Source organism: Simochromis diagramma, unplaced genomic scaffold (assembly GCF_900408965.1).
Source record: "Simochromis diagramma unplaced genomic scaffold, fSimDia1.1 OVJJ01000091.1, whole genome shotgun sequence".
Taxonomy (NCBI): domain Eukaryota; kingdom Metazoa; phylum Chordata; class Actinopteri; order Cichliformes; family Cichlidae; genus Simochromis; species Simochromis diagramma.
Window position 1 is genome coordinate 3,156,647 of NW_024386901.1, and position 12,993 is coordinate 3,169,639.

Genomic DNA, 12,993 nt, shown 5'->3' on the forward strand with positions numbered 1-12,993 from the left:
GAAAGGCTCGTCGATACCTGTAGATCATTTGATGTGACAAAAAGTGTACAAAAGCATCTCTATTTATTGATGTGCATAACTGAACCACTTTACTCATCACATGCAACAAATATCTTTTCAGAATATTCCAGAAGTCTGCCTGAGCTGGATCTGCAGGCCAGACCAGGTCCAGCTACCTGAGAGGTTACTAACCCACTACCCCGACTAAATTAAACAAAAACTGCTGACTGCAGTGTTTCACAATCCTTGGACTAAGTGTTGTATAATGTTTGTAAAGTGAACATTAACAGAAGAAGTAGGATGGCCTCACTGTAGGTAATACTTATCAGTAAAAATTGTTCCCTTTGTGTGGGCTCTATGTACGTGCTGCCTTCTATTCCATTTTTAATAACTTGTCCTGTGCTTCCTATTTGTTGCAAATATGCTATTAAATGCACAAACAAAAGATTCACTAAAGCTCATGGGAGATGAAGTCAATAAATGCTGCCAAAGAAGTCACCGTAAGATTTTTAAAAAGGAAGATAATATCAGTCTCATTGTATATGATGTTATACTTTTTCAAATGTGCATTATGGTGTTTAAATGATGTATAAACAAAACGTAATTTAAGTTTATGAAATGTTAGTAATGCTGATTTTTTTCTACTGCAGGAGTGCTGTTTGTTTGTTTTTCATGTGATGGAAAATTTTCAGGTTTGAAGTGAGAAGAGAGAAGAGGATGCAAAGTTTCCATAAACCATGACCGTGAACGCTTAGTGTTCTTTAACGTATTTTTAGCTTAAGAGTTTTACACAGTTTTATCAGACTTCTGTTCTGAGTCTGTGTTATTCAGTGCTGAAAAGGTGACAGGAGACAGGTGTGTGAAACTCACTCTGCGCAGTTAAATTCCAACGATGACTGACAAACTTGTCTGTGAACATTGTTTCATTGCATCTACAAGTCAAGCCGTGGCAGATCAGCTTATCTCAGGGGCAGCCCTCATCAACTGACTGCACTGCTGATGTCCTTCTGTACATCCAATTGGCACATTTCTGAGAACTGCCAGCCACTTTGCAACCCACTTATGCTTTCGCTCCTCCTTTCCTGCTGTTCTTCAGTGGCACATCTGTCGTCATGCATCCATGCTCTGTTTGCGTTGGTTTCTTGTTGCTGCTTTCTCTTATCATGTATGCAAATGGGAGGAAAGTAGTGCACAAGAAAAGAGCTAAACTGCCAAACACAAACCCCAAAACTGCAAGGATGTGTCAAATGTAAACAGAAAAACAGAATGCAATGGTTGACAAATCTCATAAAGCCATATTTTATTTATAGAAAATACCTTCAATCTTTAAAATGAATATGACAGAATCTGAAGAACTCGAATGTACCACAAAGTAGCATAACCTCTTCTGTTGTCAGCACTCCAGGGAACATCTGGGAACTAAGGATACCAGCTGCTGGACTTTTGGGAGATGATTGTCCCCTTTTTTGTCCTTACAGGACTCTAGCTGCTTAACATTTTCAGATCCTTCTTTGTCATGTTTTTCATTTCATGATGCTCCAAAATTTGGCCTTGTCCCTCATGCAGAGAGATCTCTAGACTCTCTCAATCTTTGATATTATGTATTGCAGATGAAGACACATTCAAAGTCTTTGCAATTTTAAGGTGAAAGATATTTTTTCTGAAATTGTGCAACAGGTTTGAAATGCAGTGCTTTGCAAGTCTGTGAACCTCTGCCCACCTTTGCTTCTGAGAAACTCTGCCTGTCTAAGATGCTTCTCAAATAGACACACAGACAATACAGACCTCATGCCTGTTATTAAAAAAATTTGAATGATAGAAAAAAAAAAATCACTTGTGTGATATATTGCTTGGGTTTGCATGGATTCCAATCAGTATGATGAGAATTAAAAAGTACCGTAACCTAGATGCACACATTACCTCAGAAACCTGAACTTGTGGGCCTATTTGTGGCCCTCACACGCAAAGATAAGCTTTGTCATCCCACATCTTTTATTTGTTCAGGAATGTCAATAAGAATAAAGGCTGATGATTCGAGCGCAGTCGAGTTTAGTCATCAACAGAAATATCACAAATACACCAGATACACAATCCTTACACTTAAGGAGTAAAAAACAAACAAAAAACATCCTCTTAGATTCTGATTGGAGAATCTCCTTTAATCTGATCCTCTTTCATTAGAATTCTGGCTCAGCCAGAACAATATTTATATCAGTCTAGGGAGACATCCGGTACATATGTAAAACCCAAACAATAACATAAATATTAATGTTATTGTCGTTTTAAAAAATTATTTATGAGATACCAGGGGTTTGAATATGCTGAAATATTCTGTTGATCACTGAAAGCTCTTTGCCTTCATCTTGGCGTTTATTCCTAACTTGCTTTTTTTTCTTGTTATTTTCCATGTAAATAACTTTCTGCACATTTGCAGGATTTGTAAACTCTAATTCTAACAAAGGTTTTGCCCGTTTAACTTTTCAAAATTTGAATTTAAGACCAACTACCTTTAATCACTTGCTGACAGAGTTCATTTTGTTTCCTTGTTATGATCTTTAGTCGATCACTTATCCCGCAAATAGAAACTCTCAATTACTTCAATCAATCATTTGAATGTCAATTAAATTTTGAAGCCTTATAATTTGAAGTGTTTTTACAATGTAAAATACTCAAATGATTCATTAAAAAACTCAAATGAATCCATCCACTGTTTTGCAAACTGAAAGTGCTGACGCACGGGGGCACACTGCTACTGATTTTGCAGCACAGATTGGTTTGAAGCTGTGTGCCTAAACATCAAATGAATGATCATTTTCAGTTCTTGTTTTCAATGACCCTGTTTATCTCTTTAATCTGAGGGCGAAAGAACACAAACCTCAAACATGCCGTGCAACACGTATTCTACAGTGAACTTCCATCATGTCAGCAATACAGAGGAAGACAGCGCTGATTTTTATTGAAAATCAGCTTGCAAACATTTGCTTTGTACTACGTGCACAACGTGACAGACTTGGAGCATTGTATGCCTCAGTCAAGGTTAAGGCCTTGTCAATCATTTGTTTAAAGTACTTCGCAATTAGGAACTCATTCTGTTTGTGAGGTTCTTTGTCACTATCACAGCCATATCCATTAATAACAGCTAGAGGTAAAAAAAACAAAACAAAACAAAAAAAAACAACTTTCATTTTCTGTTAAGGTAAAAGGTTTTTGCAGCTCTTTTCTACACATATATATTACACTGATTTTTTTCTGTGCATTTCTGTATTATAAACACATCTTCTTCTCACACTAATGGATACCATGCCATGGGAAACAATAACAGCTCTCAATTTAAATGTTTTAAGTCTTTGAGGGAAAATAACAGGAAAACACTGATATATAAATCTGTAAAAAGAGTGGAAAGATTCAATTTGCTAACGGCAAAGAGATGAGTGGCTGTCATAGAGGCGGAGGAGGGAAAGGATTAGTATTAGGGAGGGAATTAAGGAAATCAGTGGGAGCAGAAGTGGAATAGTGTGGAGAGATAGAGCGAAAGTTAAGCGAGCTGTTTAAATTTCTGCACAACTGCTGCCACAGACTGGCCAATATACAAATACAAAATACAGTTTTAATATCAAAAGAACTTCCCAGTCTAAGGCATTTCACAGAAACAATACAAAATAAAAGTTAATCTAAATCAAGTGGTTTCCATTCAGAGTGTTTGTTTGTCTGTTTATATTTGCAGAATAGCCACAAACCCAACTCTAAAAAAGCTGACTTGCTGTGTAAAATGCAAACAAGCTGATATTTTATTCACAACAGACCATAAAAAGCATATTAGATGTAAAGATTGTAAAGATTGAGACATAGCATTATTTTACTATTACTGCCTTCATCATGCTGATGGGGATCTTCTCAGACTTGATGTTGGAGACATTGCTGGAGTGGATTGCGCCTTGCTCATGCAACACATGAAAAGGAGATCTAAAACTGCTACTAACAAGTCTTATTCTGAGCTGCACCCCCCAGGAGTGAGTAAAACTCCACCTGCTGACGGTCCAGTGCTCAGCAGGGAGATCTACTTGACAAAGGTGTTACCTTTGCTCCTGGATCACAGAGAGGGGGTGGAAACTGTATGCTCCTCCTGTCACATGCCAGCGTGCCCTGAACATTGCACAAGGCAAACTAGGTGCAATATGTGCACCCAGTAGTGTGTTTAGTGTTAGTTGGTTTTAGTTGTTTCTGGTCCCTGCACAACCATAGTGAGAGATTGGTTCATACTGCCAGCAGCTAAGTGAGATAGGGAAACAAGTATCAGCACTAGTATCAGCAATACTGGCACTTTTTTTAACTGGTATTAGATCGATACCAAAATTTGCTATCGCACAACACTAGTGGAGGAGTTTAAATATCTCAGGGTCTTGTTCATGAGTGACGGGAGAGTGGAGCAGGAAACTGAGAGATCGATGTGGCATCTGCAGTAATGGGGTGATGAGAGAGCTGACCCTGAAGCTGTCAATTTATAGGTTGATCTACGTTCTGCCCCTCATGCTCTCTGGGTGGTGTAAGGAGAGATGAGATTGTGATACAAGGAGAAATGTGCTTCCTCTGAAGCATGTTTGGCCTCTCCTTTAGAGACAGAGTAAGGAGCTTGGTCATTTGGGAGTGCTATATATATATTATGATTACTATGATTGCTTGTCACAGTAAAATTATTTTTGGCTCAAGTTAGTACCCCATGTACTATATGTTAAATATGTTGTTAGGTGAGGAATAAGATGGACTCATACCCTCCTTGTCTTTGTTTCTGTGTGGGGGTAAATTGCTACATTATTATGTTACATTTGGTTTTAAAAAATGTATTTCTGACTCAAAAGGCCGCACTGGTTCAGTGAAGTCTAAAGTGCACGACACAATTCAACAGCAAAAACCAAGCATAGAACAGGCAGGTTGGTCTTTATGTAGTAAGTGAATCATTATACATGTTCATTACTATTATACTGACTTATGATTTCCATTGGAAATACTCTTAAACAATAAACCAAGGTTTCATGTTTAAATGTAATAATTTAAGTTATTGGACTTTTACAGTGTGTTAAATGGGTAAAACCTTTATGTTGCCACTGACACTGACACTAGCTAAATATTGCATTCGCTTCTAAATGAAGACCTCTGACTCATCTGTTACAAAGCAGTGGCACAGTGCTGCGTATTTGCTCATGAGGACATATTGTTGTTGTTCTGTTTGGAGAAAATTCTTTCCACATACAGCAGCCCCGTTGCATCACTAGTCTATCTTTGGCACAAAGATTGTTGTTGTAGTGAAGCTGACAAATACTGGCCCTGAATGTGTTTTCCGTCTGCAGTGTCAGTGTTGAGCAATCCATTACGTAGTGTGTAACCTGTTTTGTACATTTGAATTTAAACAAGACGTCATTGTCGTGGGTCTGTGACCCATTGTTTATGCATTTAGACTTTTTGGGTTCTGCTTTATGTAACCCTTGTGGTGTCCTCGGATCAAAAATGGTCCCTAGGTGAATGCCAAACAAGCATATGGGAATCCCGAGGAATGGTTTGTTTTGTTTTTCAGGTTTTAGTGTTTTTCGTTGTTGTCAGTTTTGGCTGGCGGTCATAGGTTCTGTCTAATAACATGACGCAAGACTGGAGTAAAATACATCCATGGATTGGCATTTTATTAAAGAAGGCACATGTTAACAGCACAAAAAAACCACTAACTAAACAAAATGACTTCCTTTTATACTCTACCTTTTCAGGTGAGCATCCGGAATAGCCCAAGTAACCAACATGAAAACATAACCCTCCACACAAACAAACATACAATAACATTAAAGCACATCACAAACATATACATATTTCCAACACGTACTATAAACAAACCAATAACATAAGCTTCACCCATTTTTATCTAAATTAAAACCCTCTTTAACCATACTCCCTAACCTGGCACACTAAACTGCTCCAGGAGCTCTTAAGCAGGTGATTGAGCCACTTTCACTCTTTTGCTCCACATCCTGCAAGAAGCAACCAGGACAGGTGAGTACCTTTACAAGTTCTCATTTCACATATATTTAGTGTGACAGGTGAGACCTGAGTCTGGGAACCGCCCCTGTTGGGTGGAGCTGGTCTTTGCTCCTTTCATAAGCTCAGGTGTGGGCAATTAGGCATTCCTCAGCAAACCTGAAGCTGCGAGTGCTTGGTCCAAGTTGGGCAAGTTGTTGTTTTTAAATTTCTTTCAATGAAAGCTTGATGCGGGTTCCCCCTAAACTTCTGTTAGAACGGTATGTTACACTAAATGTACCACTTGAGCTCTGGCCGTTGGCAGAGATTTACAGTTATTTGCACCCTTGTAGGTGGGAAACATTGCGTTCCTGTGAGAACAGTGTAGTGGACTTCACCGTCACTGACCCACATTTATTAAGGTGTGACGCGAACTTGTGGACAGGTAATGAAAACGATACAGTTGAGGAATATTTCTGTGTTTTACTGTCCATCGTAAGTCATCTCCTGCCTTTTATTTACAGAGTACCGAGCTGCTGCTTTGCCAAGTGGATTTCTGGCTGCGGGCAAAGGACCCAACACATCAGTGTTTTTTAATTTGTTTTATACTGGTGTAAGTCAACAGACTGTGACTGCTGAGTGAAGACGGCACTGAAGATTTGCCTCTTTCTATAGTGCTTTGCCCATTTGGGGTTATGTGTGAGTTGCCGTCCCTTTTTAACCTGTGTGCTATGTCAGTTTGTTCTTAAACGGTTCCCCGCAGCGCTTATCCTGTCTCACGGGCAATCATACAGTTTTATCATTTTTAATAAAGTTTTTAATTGTTTTTAGGTGCCGCTGCTACATTGTTACTTTTATTTAGAAAATTAAACCCTTTTTAACTGACTGTGTGCCTACGGCTCTGTCCTATTTTAAATAGGTACCTACCACGGGTCACATTAAGTTACTGACAAATGACTAACTGTAAGCAGCTATAACTTTGGCTCTTCTCTGAAACAGGTAGGATGGCCAGCCCCCCTGTCTCTTCACCTTTACAAGCTGTCATTTTAATCGTATGTCAAATAAACCTAATAAAGACTCCATAAGAACTAATGTGTTTTTCTTTATTATACTATTTTAAATTCCCAATCCATCAATGAATCACTAACAATGCCAACAAGTTAATGGAACCCCTGTTCTCATTACAGTTGTATTTCTGCTATGTTTAGTATTTATATGTTCCGGTCTTAGTTTTGCCATCTAGTTCAGCGGTCTCCAACCTTTTTTTGTACCGTGTTGGCTGTGTCCCAATTCAGGGTCTGCACGCTTGAAGTACGCATTTCAAGTGCGGTTACGTCACTGCCATGCGACGACGGCTGTCCCAATTCGAAGTGTACTTCAAATGCATACTCCAAATGCGCTGTCGATTTCCCCAAATATCAAGCGTGGTCCGGTGCACGCTTCGTGGTCCCATATATCCCACAAGTGGGTGTAGATAATTTTGCCGCAAAATATGGCAGAAGGGAGCGGCCGAAGAGGGTTTTTTTTGGGGGGGGGTTTCCAAACTTTATTGAACTTATAAAGCGAACTGTCAGTCATTCCACTTCAGTTTGTACAGTAGACATACAAGGCAAATAAGAGTAACAATATACAGTACAATGAAATAAGAAGGATAAATAAATAAAGGATAAAAAAAGAAAAAAAGGGGGGGGGGGATGTGACAGACTTCATAACAACTTTGTACTTGAAAGTTGTGACAGCTCATTCGTTAAACATTTCTGAATGAATTTCAATCAATGATAAACCTTTTTATTGGAAGTTAATTTAAGAGAGTTTAAGTAATATTCAATTTCAATCAAAAACAAATTAAATGATGGGGTTGAGTTTTGAAATTTACATTTATGTATATGGAATTTCGCTAATAAGATGGAGCGGCCGAATATATATATATATATATATATATATATATATATATATATATAGTGTGTGTGTGTGTATATATATATATATATGTGTGTGTGTGTGTATATATATTATATAATATATGTATGTAGTGTATATAATATATATATATATGTGTGTGTATATATATATATATATATATATATATATATATATATATATATATATATATATATATACACATAGCCGTTTAACTAACAGAGTTGCAGAAAGGCGCGACAAAGAAGGTGCATAAGAAATACAGCAAGCTGTCCATACCTGAGGCCTTGGAAACTGCCAAGCAAAGACTCACAGCCTTGGCCAGCCGCTTGAGGAGGTACACCAGAGAGATAGAAGGCAGGAGAATAAACCAGCTGTTCTCCACAGAACCAGCAAAGGTGTACTCTCAGTGGCAGGGGAACAATAAGAGAGCAGCACCACCAAGGCTGGAGACGGAGCAATACTGGAAGAGCATATGGGAGAAGGACGCAACCCATAACGGCAATGCTCAGTGGCTAGTGGATCTGAGGGCAGACCACAGCGACCTCCCTGAACAGGGTCCAGTAACCATCACAGTGGCAGATATCCAAGAAAGGGTCTCCAGTATGAAGAGTTGGACAGCACCAGGGCCCGACATGGTTCACGCCTACTGGCTAAAGAAGCTGACTGCACTCCATGAGCGTCTGGCAGCACAAATGAACCAGCTGCTAGTTAACGAGAGACACCCGGAATGGTTGACCGAAGGTCGGACGGTCCTGATCCCCAAGGACCCCAAGAAGGGACCGGTCCCCTCCAACTACCGACCAATAACCTGCCTCAGTACTACATGGAAGCTCCTGTCAGGCATCATATCAGCTAAGATGAACAGGCACATGGGTCAATACATGAGCGGGACACAGAAAGGAATTGGCAAGAATACCAGAGGCGCAAAACACCAGCTACTGGTAGACAGAACAGTCAGCCAAGACTGCAGGACCAGACTGACCAACCTGTGCACGGCCTGGATTGATTACAAGAAGGCCTATGACTCAATGCCCCACAGCTGGATACTGGAATGCTTAGAATTGTACAAGATCAATGGGACCCTAAGAGCCTTCATCAGGAACTCAATGGGGATGTGGCGTACGACACTAGAGGCCAACTCCAAGCCCATAGCACAAGTCACCATCAAGTGCGGGATCTACCAAGGAGATGCTCTGTCCCCACTGCTGTTCTGCATAGGCCTGAACCCTCTCAGTGAGATCATTAACAAGACTGGCTACGGATACCGACTACGGAACGGAGCAGTTGTCGGCCACCTCCTGTACATGGATGACATCAAGCTGTATGCCAAGAGTGAACGAGACATCGATTCACTGATCCACACCACCAGGCTATACAGCAATGACATTGGAATGTCGTTCGGACTGGAGAAGTGTAGTCGGATGGTAACAAAGAGAGGGAAGGTAGTCAGAACTGAGGGGATTGAACTACCAGAAGGCAACATTGCAGACATAGAGGACAGTTACAAGTACCTGGGGATCCCGCAGGCAAATGGGAACCATGAAGAGGCCACTAGAAAAGCTGCAACCACCAAGTACCTGCAGAGGGTCAGGCAAGTCCTGAGGAGTCAGCTGAATGGTAAGAACAAGATCCAGGCCATCAACATGTACGCCCTGCCCGTGATCAGGTACCCTGCTGGGGTAATAGGGTGGCCAAAGGAGGAGATAGAAGCCACTGACATAAAGACAAGAAAGCTCCTTACCATGCATGGAGGGTTTCACCCCAAGTCCAGCACCCTGAGGCTGTACGCTAAGCGGAAGGAAGGGGGCCGGGGACTGGTGAATGTCAGCACCACAGTCCAGGATGAGACAACGAACATCCAAGAATACATTGGGAAGATGGCCCCAACTGACCGAGTGCTCAGTGAATACCTCAGGCAGCAGAAACCCAAGAAAGAGGAGGGAGACGAGGAACCATCATGGAAGGACAGGCCCCTGCACGGTATGTACCACCGGCAGATAGAGGAGGTGGCTGATATCCAGAAGTCCTACCAGTGGCTGGACAAAGCTGGACTGAAAGACAGCACAGAGGCACTAATCATGGCAGCACAAGAACAAGCTCTGAGTACAAGATCCATAGAGGCTGGGGTCTATCACACCAGGCAAGACCCCAGGTGCAGGCTGTGTAAAGATGCCCCAGAGACAATCCAGCACATAACAGCAGGGTGCAAGATGCTAGCAGGCAAGGCATACATGGAACGCCATAACCAAGTGGCCGGCATAGTGTACAGGAACATCTGTGCCGAGTATAACCTGGAAGTCCCGAAGTCAAAATGGGAGATGCCCCCAAGGGTGGTGGAGAATGACCGAGCTAAGATCCTGTGGGACTTCCAGATACAGACGGACAAAATGGTGGTGGCTAACCAACCGGACATAGTGGTGGTAGACAAACAGAAGAAGACGGCCGTAGTGATCGATGTAGCGGTTCCGAATGACAGCAATATCAGGAAGAAGGAACACGAGAAGCTGGAGAAATACCAAGGGCTCAGAGAAGAGCTCGAGAGGATGTGGAGGGTGAAGGTAACGGTGGTCCCTGTGGTAATCGGAGCACTAGGTGCGGTGACTCCCAAGCTAGGCGAGTGGCTCCAGCAGATCCCGGGAATAACATCGGAGATCTCTGTCCAGAAGAGCGCAGTCCTGGGAACAGCTAAGATACTGTGCAGGACCCTCAAGCTCCCAGGCCTCTGGTAGAGGACCCGAGCTTGAAGGATAAACCGCCCGCAGGGGCGTGCTGGGTTATATATTAATATTATATTATTATGATATATATATATCATAATAATCTGACAATACTATAATATTGTCCATATTATATTTACATTACCACAGTGAGATGACTTTAGTCTCATGAACAACATTAACTAACTAATTTACTAACTAATCTTATATGACTGTTCAGCACAGACATGAAGCCCAACAATCATGTTTTACAGTCCCGTGGTCTCAGCCTCAGATACTCAACTAATCAAAGTGATGTCATGACAAAAATGAATGACTAACAAAACATTTTTCTCCTTCATTTCTGTCAAACAAAGCTGTATGTAACGTGTCTCGTGGTTAGTATCATGGTTGCTAGGCAACCTGAACAGCGCGACGAAGCGTATACCGTCCCATTTCACAAGCCTCTCACTTCCGCACTTCCCGTACTTATAGTAAGCACCGTACGTAGTACGCAAAGTGCGCGTACTTCAAGCGTGCAGACCCTGAATTGGGACACAGCCATGGAGTGGTTTATGTCCGACAATATTTTCACAGACCAGCCTTTAAGGTGTCGCAGATAAATGCAACAAAATAAAACCAGTACTGGTACCAAAAGAAGATTTATTCATAACACACGGGAAAAGACTCAGGGAAGCAGAGTTAATGAAAAAAACAAACAATAGAAATATAACAATAAAAATCATGAAAACCATAAATTTCACCCCCGAGCCTCAACTCTTGCGGTCTGGTACCAAACGACTCACAGACCGGTAACGGTCTGTTGCCTGGGGTTTGGGGACCGCTGATCTAGTCTGTGTTAGTTCCCGTTTTATTTTGATAGTCTCCATCTCGTGTGTATTATGTTCAGTTTTGCTTCTCCTGTCTCATCAGTGTGATTAGCGTCAGCTGTGTTCCCACCTGTGTCCTGTTCCTCGTTATCCTCTCTGTGTGTATATATTATCTGCGGTTCCCTCTGTTCTCTGTCATGTTCTTACTAATTGTAAAAAGTGGCTCTGTCTGCTTTCCTGCCTGTCACTGAGTCAGTTTTTGAAGTTGTATCACTGTTTAGTTTAGTCTTTTGCCTTTTGTGTGTTTTTAGTTCATCCTGCGTTTTCGGGTCCACAAATCTGTCTGCCGCACACCTACACCTGCATATAGGATGCAAGGTATAAATCTTGATTGATTTTAAAGTGTGTGGGTTATTAACAAGTTATTTGTGGATATTTGTGATCCTCTGAAATTTTGATGCAGATATGAAAAATTTGTTTTCTAATTAGGCCTAAAGGACGTCCAGGTCAGGTAAGTCATCCTGCAGTTCTACAGATCCATAGAGTTTGCATTTGTACAGATATGGGAATATTGTGTTTGCAAGATATTTAAGACTGTTTTAAGCTGGCTATTGTGATTATTAGCATGTGCACTGTAAAATATCACACAGGATTTATATTATAAGACAAATATCATAACATGATTCCAAACCAAAATGCTAAAAAAAAAAGAAAGAAGACAAAGTCATTACAGTTTACAAAGATGAGTTTTTAGCTGCTTTCTAGCAAAGAAAAGTGACACTGAAGTTAATAGGGAGCCAGTGTGTCTATACACTTGTATTTAATTATTTGTTATTGTTAATCTCTGGCTCTTTCACAGTATGTCTTTGTCCTGTCTCCATTCACTTACACCCAAACAGTCATGGAAGATGGCCGCGCCCTCCCTGAGCCTGGTTCTGCTGGAGGTTTCCACCTGTTAAAAGGAAGTTTTTCCTTCCTGCTGTCGCCAAAGTGCTTGCTCATAAGGGGTCATATGATTGTGGCTTAAAAGTGATATCTCACTGAATGTCATCTGGGTAGCAGTGATAAGAAACGTAGTTAAAATTTGCTGAAGAAGAACCTATATAACAGAAATTGCAAAGGCCCCAAAACAGCACCTTGTGGCACACCATATTCAGAACGGCCACAGAAAAGAAATAATCCAAAGTAGACTCCAGTATGACCAGTGAGTATGTCAGTCTTTTGAGCAGGAGCTCTGGAGCTCTGTGGTAGGCAGTAAACAAAGTTCCTCCTTAATTCAACTCATATGTGGTTTATTTCTTATCAAAGTTCTCCATCTTTTTTTTTTTTCAATTCTTCTTATGTGATTGAAATTAATGCTGGTTCAATACAATGAACAAATGCACTGCTGAGGGGCAGCTGTCAATTTCCTACATCACATAAGAAGTCAGACCACTGCAGAATAAAATGTAAAAGGATAGGCAAATATTGTCATATATGAAATTATTTTAGCTTTTTTTTCACCTCTTATGTTAGTTTTATATTTTTAAAACTTGCGAAACAATTTT